This window comes from Lampris incognitus, chromosome 14 (assembly GCF_029633865.1).
Source record: "Lampris incognitus isolate fLamInc1 chromosome 14, fLamInc1.hap2, whole genome shotgun sequence".
Taxonomy (NCBI): domain Eukaryota; kingdom Metazoa; phylum Chordata; class Actinopteri; order Lampriformes; family Lampridae; genus Lampris; species Lampris incognitus.
The window spans coordinates 25,771,158-25,780,535 of NC_079224.1; the positions used below are offsets into that span (position 1 = coordinate 25,771,158).

The window sequence follows — 9,378 nt, forward strand, 5'->3', positions numbered from 1 at the left end:
CAGGCATAAAAGCACAGACAATTCATGTGCAACTGATTTTCTTGTGAAAAAGTCACTGTAAAGATAAAGTTGTGCCAAGTGACACATCTTTCCAGGAAAGCTGATAAAATGCTGAGGGCCCATCTGTTAGCGTGCTGAGACAGGACGCTGCCGGTAAACAGGAATAGGAGGATAATGACTTGATTCAAAAGAATAAGAGGTATATTTCAAATAAAAATTCTGTCATTATCTCACCCTGATGACAGCAGAAACATGGATTTTTGCTCCGTTTCCATAACACTGAAGGAGTTAGCAAACATAATGCCAGAGTACCTTTCTTCCAGACATTTGCAGTGAATGGTGGCCAGTTCGAGTTCCAAAAAAAGAAAAAGAAAAAAAAGACCATAATATTGCTCCAAACGCAATGCTGCACAATCAAAGTCATCTGGAGCCATACAGCTCTGAGAATGGAAAAGGCTGAAATTTGCAGTCAATAATGGTTTAATGCTTGCCATTGCAAGACTCGTTGAAGTCTGATTCTTGTACTGTACAAGTTGGAAGTGATCTATGGCAGATGAAAAATATATGGAGGATAAAGACAGTGAAGCAGTAGACATACAGACTAGTAGCTTGTCTGATATACTAACGGTTAAAAACCAAAATGTACGTCCCTGGGTGGGCTCGAACCACCAACCTTTCGGTTAACAGCCGAACGCGCTAACCGATTGCGCCACAGAGACTGGCTGCACTGCAGAGTGCAGTGGGGATTTGTCTGACCAATGTGGGGGATGGGCAGCACACACTACAACCAGCGTGATTTCCAGGGGGGAGGACAACACAAAAAAAATTTAAAATTTGGATGGACGGACATGGACACGCATTGAAGTGGCTGAATAGCATAAACATAGATCATATATCATTATTGTGGTGATAGTAATAATAGAAAAAAGGTTGCAGCTTCTTATGAATATAACGGAACTTTATTAGCCTTTTCACACAATTACAATTTCTCTTTTCACGGCTCTCTCCTAGATTCACACACACGCATGCATTTCATCAGAACATTTCATAAAACATAGGGCCTGACCTCAAAAAACAAAGATTTTCATAAAGCAAGAGTTATTAAAATCTCAAGACAGTGACACAACTCAAGCATTGCTTTACCGACATGTCGGTCACACTGATATGAGCTTTACCTGTGGCGTTCACTGCATTTCCTTTGTTTTTAATGTGTTTTTTTTTAATGGTGTAGATGCATGAAACATTTTCAATTATCAATATTAATAACCCCCCCCCGACATTTAACTTTTGCTTCCTCTAGGGGTGCGACGGATTTGTGTATTGTAATTCGAACTCTGAGCACAACTGCAGCACGTGGCAAAAACATTTTGGTAAACCACTCTACCAGATACCAATGGCTTGACTAAGTTTACTGGTAAAAATAAATAAATAAACTAAATGTGGAGGTGAAATCGATACGTGTAGTGACATCATTACAGGTCCAAGCATAAGCTGCTGGCACCCTCTTGGAATTACTACAGTTTCTCTGTAAACCTTAGGAAAACCTTAGGGGATACAGCAACTTAACTTGACAGAGGTTCATAGTGACACTGACTACTCAAAGCAATAAAAACTACATTGATTAGCCACATTGTGTCGCTATAACTAAGCAATGTTACATTTCGGTTAAAAACTTGGGAATTTTTCGACCTTAGTGATGGGAAGTTCAACTCCTTCTACCGACTCGAGTCTGGACGAGTCACTCACTAAACGAATCGGATTTTTGAGTCAGTCATCCAGCAACTGGGGGAATGCCTCACAGGGGCCAGCGCCTACAGAGCATGCGCACCAGAGACTTCCGCCGGCCGACTGCGTTTAGCTCCCCTCCGCTAACTTGTATGGGCTAAAATTTAATTGTGCGGCTCTTCTAGACTTTCAGAATGTTATCGGACCAAATTCTGATAATGAAACGAGTCATTTCGCGGGGGTTAACGCTCAACATTTTTTTTTATCCATCTCTTAACAGCTGCTCCATGATTGTGTGCGGGAAAGATGCTCAACTGCGAGGAGTGCAGCACACAGACGGACAGTCTACAGCGCACACGCCAGAGTTGTAGCTCATCTTCAAGAAAAAAAAAGCAGCGGTTGCAAGCATTTTTTTTGACGACTCAATAATTATATATTAATAACTGCAAGGCGAACGTGAAGTGGTAAAAACGTTCTTACCGGGAAACAGTTATAATAATAATAATACATCAATCTTTTATAGCTCTTTTCTAACACTCAAGGTCGCTTTATAATAAATGGGGTGAAACAAGACAGCAGATTAACATAACACAAACATACAGGGGTGGATGGGAAGAGGGGCCTACGACAGGGAGAAGCGGCAGCCACACGACGCCAGCAGTACTCTCCCACTTAAACAGATACAAAAGGGCAAGAAAAAAAAACAGCACTGTGGTCGTTGATTTTCTGTAAGGGTCTACTCCCGTAGCCTATTCCTCTCCCGAGGTATCCACTAGACAGTGGCACTATTAACTTTGGGTTCGCGAAGCGAACCCTAGTTATATGAACAACGACAAAATGGCTGAGAGGGTTATTGCATTGTGACATCATCCACAATAGCTCGCTGGAAAAAAGAAAAACGATGGAGGTGCATTCCCTGTGCCAATCCCGGACAATATGACCCCCTGTGGTCATATGTCCTCCCACCGACCCCATATTGGCACGCCCACCGGAAGCGCTATTCCTCTTTGTAAGTCGAACCATCTCCAACTAAATGAGCACCACACCTGTGGCCCGGGTAGGAGGAGAACGGCTCTATTCTCAGCCATTTTGTCGTTGTTCATATAACTAGGGTTCGCTTCGCGAACCCAAAGTTACATTTCACGTACTGCAAAATGGCTGAGACGGTTATTGCATTGAACAACGACAGGATTCGTGCCTCCGTTCCCTAGCCGTCCAATGAACCCTTCAAACCCCTGGTGGGAAGGGGTATGCGTTCTGATGAGAGCATCCTAAGAGGCCTGCTCCAGAACAGCGTCGACAACCGACCGCACCTTAACGTGCCGGTAATAATGCCGTAAGAAAGTGGTCTCACCACTCCAAACCGCCGCCTGGCGGATGACCTCCCAGTCGATACCTGACAACACAGCTATCGACGTAGCAGTCCCTCGGGTAGAATGCGCCTTCAGCTTAGGAGCTGTTTTACCCGCTTTGGTATACGCCTCCGTAATACCATCCACCAACCTGTGTGCTAGCCTCTGGGTGGAAAGGGCATAACCTGGTTTGCTCACTCTGTAGGTCAACAGCAGCCTGTCAGACCTACGAATATCTGCTGTGCGCCGCATGTAAATGCGTAAAGCCCGCACAGGACACGAGAGGTGCAAGCGTTTCTCATCCCTAGTCACCGGTGACGGATGAAACGCGTGTATCACCACCGGGGCCCTATGCGTCAGGACAGACACAGTTTTGGGCACGAAGCTGGGGTCTGTAAAGAGCGTGACCATCAGATCACCAGAAAACACCATCCCCTTGATGGTGAGTGCAGTGAGCTCACAACCCCTCGCTGCGGTGGTAAGTGCCAAGAGCACAGCCAGCTTAGCCGAGACATAACGCATGTCTGCCGTAGACATGGGTTCAAAGGGATCTTTCTCTAGTGCGCGCAGAACAAGGGAAGCATCCCAAGTTTCAGCTCTCGTAAGCTCCTTAGCTGAGAGCTTCTTAGCACCCAACAGGTACTGCGTCATGAGCGGGTGCGTGAAAACCGTGCTACCCTCGATCTTCCCCCCGGAAGAACGTGAGAGCCGATACACAGACTTTGACCGAGGAGAAAGACCATAGTCTATCACTCCTACAGACCTCCACAAAAGTCAGTATAGGGCCAATCCCTACTGACAAAGGGTCCATGTCGCGTTCAGCGCAAAATTGATCAAATCGATTCCACTACCCCTGGTACCTGGAATACGTGGAGTCTTTACGCGCCGCTAAGATGACACGAATCACTTGCGCACTAAGTCCCATAGCTAAGAGCCTGGCTTTGTAAGCATCCACGCCGCTAATCGGGAGCCTCCTATCCAGGGGCCCTCCCGTAGCAGCCCTCCTGCTTGCGTGAGCGCGTCCGCCCACTCCGGGACGTCGAACCGCTCGCCTACTATCCAGGGCACTATTCGCGGAAACCACGGGGTGCTCGGTTCGTACGGGGCCACGAGAACTAACCGACCCCCTGTGCGCTCGAACTTGACCACCAGGTCTAGGAGGCACCTGCGCAGGGGGAATGCGTAAAGCATCTCCTCGGGCCATGGATCTAGTCCAAGCGCGTTGACCCCCAACGGCGCTAGGTCGGACGGGAGCATCGAGTACCAACGAGGGCACTTGTAATTGAGTTTCAATGCGAACAGATCCACTTGAGCTACCCCGAACCTCTCCCAGATCATAGCCACTATAGCTGGGTTGAGGCTCCAATTGTCCGCATGCGAGCCGCCTCTCGAGAGGATGTCCGCTGCTTCGTTGTCCTTCCCAGGAACATGAAGCGCCCTGATTGATAGCGCGTTGCTGTTGACCCAAATCCAAATTTGCATGGCCAACTCTCTGCAACGCTTGGACTTCATACCGCCTTGGCGGTTGATGTAGGCCTTTGCCATCATGCTGTCTGTCATTATCAGTATGTGACGGCCTACGAGATCCTGAGCGAAATGCTGGATAGCCAGCCAAATCGTCTCCGTCTCGCGCGCGTTGATGCGGACCTTCTCCCCAGACGGCCACACTCCTCGCGCTGTTTTGTAGCCAAGGATGGCCCCCCAACCCGAGAGGGACGCATCCGTATAAATCGTTACCTCGGGTCCCCTGGGGCCCATAGGGACCCCAGACATGTCCACGCATGCTCTGTTCCAGTGGTCTAGGTCCTGCGCTACCACGCGCGGGACCAAGATAAGATGGTTGTTGTACCGGCATTCGTTGCCGTATTTCAAGAAGTGAACTGCGAACCACAATTGCAGTCTCCTCATGAACAACAGACCTAAAGGAACAACTTGGTGAGCCGATGCCAGAAGGCCCAGCAGCCTCCTGATCATCCGATAAGTGACATATGTCCCCGGGACGAAATGTGCTAACGTGGTCCTGGTGGAATGCCATCTCTCTTGCGTAAGGGTTGCGCGCATGGATACCGTATCCAAACTCAGACCCAGATACGTTGCCTGGCACGAAGGCCATGGCGCGCTCTTCTTCATGTTGATAGTGAAACCCATGTACTCCATGAATTCCATCAACTCCTGAGTATGGAGTATTGCTTGTTCCGGCGACCGGGCCAACACCAACAGGTCGTCTAGGAACCATGCCAAGCGCATACCTTTGCGCATCAACACTCCGAGCGCTGCTTTCACACACCTTGTGAATGTCAGAGGAGAGAGGCGATATCCGAACGGGAGGCATGTGTACTGGTAACACAGAACCGAAGATACTTTGTGTCTTTCTGCAATCGGAAAATGATAGAAAGCATCTTTTAGGTCGACCGAAGTTAGCCAATCGGACTGTGTCACCATTGACAGCAGAACCGGTGTGCGTAGCATTTTGAAACTGACCTTCTCTACATACTTGTTGAAGGGTTTCAAATCTAGGATTGGGCGCATGCCCCCATCCTTCTTCGGGACCAGAAAGTAACGGCTGTAAAACCCGTCTTCTCTTTCTAGGGGAGGAACCACCGTGATTGCCCCTTTCGAGAGTAACTCTGTGAGTTCGTTGTCTAGGATTTGTGCTTCGGCCACCGACCCCGGTTCCGTATGCACTATTCCCAAGTACGGGGGTACAATACCGTTCTCGAAAAGGATTTGGTGTCCGTGGGCTATCTGATCCAAAACAGAAGCCGACGGGACCAATTCCTTCCACCTGTGTAACATGCGTGACAGAGGTCTCGTTGCCTCCTGTACCTTGCTGTTCAGGTAGCGCGCGTAAGTTGCGCGTAAAGGGTCTGGGGAAGCCCCGCCCGCCATGCCCTGCATCCATGGGGGGGCTTCGTTCTTGGAAAGGAGACCCAGATGGGGGAATTGGCGTTTTGAACCTTTCCAAATTACCATTTGACCCATCAGAGAGACTAAACATTGTCGCATCATAGTCCCCTCCCAGGGGCTCATTTGCGCTCATGTCATTATTATCCAATATTTCCAGCAGGGATGTTATTACATTGTTATCATCATCTTTACCTAAAGATTCAGACAGACAATCAGACTTGCGTTTCAAACCTTTTAAAACGCAATCACCAACATAAAAACTTTTATTCACATTCACAACCTTTGGAATAGAACAAGTAGACTGTGCATCAGAAACCAAAATAAAAGGCGCAGTGTTTAGCCCTGCGCACGCTGTGTCCCCTGAACAAGCGTCTATATCGCCGGAGACAGCTCTGGAATCAGTCTGTTGGTGTGGGTCGTAACATCCTGCCGAAACACGTCACTTGGCAGCTCCCTTCTTGGAAGTGTCTGTGCTGTCCGGCTTGGCCGCCTTGGCCGCTGGATCTGTGGAAGACTGGGAGTTTGGACGTGAGCCCTGTCCACGCCCGCGCCCCACTTTACCACCTCTTTTTGGATAAGTCTCTCTCCATTTCTGCTTGCGCGCAGGCTTGTCCCCCTGCCCTGTGCCCACCGCGGGCTTAGGGGTAGGCGGGTTCTTCATCATCGGGAGAAGCTCCTTGTGCAAGGTTTCGCGCTCGGCCTGGGCGGCCTTGTATTTGCTGATAATGTCCGGGGTCGTTCCAAACAGGCCCTGGCTCCCTGCGCAGGAGTGGGCCATCCACTCCTTGCAGAATTCCTCTTTTACCCCGGCTGTCTCTAGCCAGAGACGTCTGCGCGAAAGGGTGGAGGCAGCTGCGCTAGAACCGCACTCTAGAGCGATGGAATACAGCAGCGATCCCAGGGAGTCAGCTATGCGTTCCATTTCCAAGATGTACTCGCAACCTGCTTCGCTGGCCACTACGTCACCGAACTCGGCCCCGTCGATACCTGCTGTAGCGATGGCGGCTTTGCTTTGCTCGACGTTTGATAGGCTGCAGAGCTTGCGCATGTACGCCGTTATCATCCCAGCCGTTGAGACGAGCCCAGCTGCGCGTGTACTGGCGTGCCATGCATCACACGCGTAACGATCCACCTGTTGGCCCCACTGCGAAGGGTGTTTGGGAGTATCGCGAGACCCCACCTTGGTGTTAGGGTTGAACGATAAAACGTCCCTCTCTGGTTGCGGAATTTTCCAGTCTTTGTAGTTGAGGTTCCTAACCTCGACTGCTAAGACGTCAACCCCCTTCTGACTGAACTTTGAGGACGATTTAAGTAGCGGCCCCGCCTCCGCCCGCTTAAACGCTCGTTCGATGTGAGGATAAGGTGGTAGAGTGGAGTCCCTGACCCTCTCTGCCATTCGTGGAAAATCGGCTACCACCGGATCTTGAGGATTGCCCGGCTCGGTAACGATGTCGGCAGACTTGACCGCTCGCGCGAACAGATCGCGGAAACTGGCGAGGAATGTTTCGGACCCACGTTGCATGGCGTCGCCATCTTTGTTTGGTTGAGACGAACTTGGCTGGTCGTCTTCCACGCCATGATCGCCTACTTCCTCAGGCAGTGAATCCTCGGGTTCCGCACCCGCCGAATAACATGCCACGGATTCACCAGGGAGAGATAGGATCTCATTGATCCAGTCCTCTCTAACTATCCCGGATGGTGGGATGGCCTCTGGCTCCGGAGGGATGCTAATGCTAGCTGCCGTCCCGTGACTGTAGCTAGGAAGCATCGGAGGGATGTTGATAGCCTCCGCCCCATGGCTATAGCTAGGTAGCACCATGCTAGCCGCCTCGTTAGCAGGTGCGAAGGGATCTGCAAGTCCCCATCTTTGACGGTACAGGGCAGTCCACCTTTGGCGCCCCGATCCTCTGATGGTTTTACAGAAATTGCAGTCGATCTCATTACAATCTACATCCCTCAAGTAGCCCGTGTAGTGAACATGCGGGATATGGGAGACACAGTCCGGATGGGGGTCCCATTGGAGCGTCGCCGGTTTAACACACCCGCACCAAGCGTAGAATCCGGCCACATCGACCGGATTAACGAACATCTTGGCGATAAAAGGTAAGCTAACTATAAATTAGTATCTAATATACCAGTATATCACTAGATTACTTGCGTATTTGCAGTTTTCCTCTTAGTCCCAGCGATAGAGAAACAGCCATCGACCGATCTCATTTAGTTGGAGATGGAAAGAGGAATAGCGCTTCCGGTGGGCGTGCCAATACGGGGTCGGTGGGAGGACATATGACCACAGGGGGTCATATTGTCCGGGATTGGCACAGGGAATGCACCTCCATCGTTTTTCTTTTTTCCAGCGAGCTATTGTGGATGATGTCACAATGCAATAACCCTCTCAGCCATTTTGGAGTACGTGAAATGTAACCCATAGTTGGGGGGCTGGTTCGTGGGCATCAGGGAATATCCACACACCGTTGGACCTGTGTACCGCAGGTCTAGGGGCCAGACCTCCTCCGAGTCCCTTGCAGTTCAGCCAGGGTCCAAGGTGTACCCAGTTACAATGTGTCGCCATGAGGAGGCTCTACATAGGGCTTGCGGTAACACTTTCTATGAAGCTTGCATCTACACTGCTCAAAAAAATAAAGGGAACACCTAAAAACACAATATAGACCTCGATGAATGAAATATTTCAGCTGAAAATCTTTATTTATTAGACAGAGGAATGTGTTTAGAGCAAAATAACCCAAGAATGATCAATGGAAATCAAAATCATTAGCCCATTAAGGTCTGGATTCGGAATCATACTCAAAATCAAAGTGGAAAATGAGAACATAGGCTGATCCAACTTCTGTGGAAATTCTTCAAGACGATTCAAAATGAGGCTCAGTAGTGTGTGTGGCCTCCACGTGCCTGTATGCACTCCCTACAACGTCTGGGCATGCTCCTGATGAGACGACGGATGGTCTCCTGAGGGATCTCCTCCCAGACCTGGATCAGGGCATCGGTCAACTCCTGGACAGTCTGTGGTGCGACATCGCGTTGGCGGATGGTACGAGACATGATGTCCCAGAGGTGCTCGATTGGATTCAGGTCTGGGGAACGTGCAGGCCAGTCCATAGCATCAATGCCCTCGACATACAGGAACTGCTGACACACTCTGGCCACATGAGGACGAGCATTGTCATGCATGAGCAGGAACCCAGGGCCCACTGCACCAGCATATGGTCTGAGGATCTCATCCCGGTACCTAATGGCAGTCATGGTACCTCTGGCTAGCACGTAGAGGTCCTTGCGGCCCTCCAAGGATATGCCTCCCCAGACCATCACTGACCCACCGCCAAACCGGTCATGCTGGAGGATGTTGCAGGCAGCAGAACGTTCTCCACAGTGTCTC

The 9,378-nt window shown here is 50.0% G+C and overlaps 1 non-coding gene across 1 annotated transcript; it reads right to left on the reverse strand.

Moving 5' to 3' along the window:
* Positions 1-645: 645 nt before the first annotated feature.
* trnan-guu (transfer RNA asparagine (anticodon GUU)) lies at positions 646-719 on the reverse strand. The gene has a single exon. It is a non-coding gene; the product is annotated as a tRNA-Asn (tRNA).
* Between the last annotated feature and the right edge of the window lie 8,659 nt (positions 720-9,378).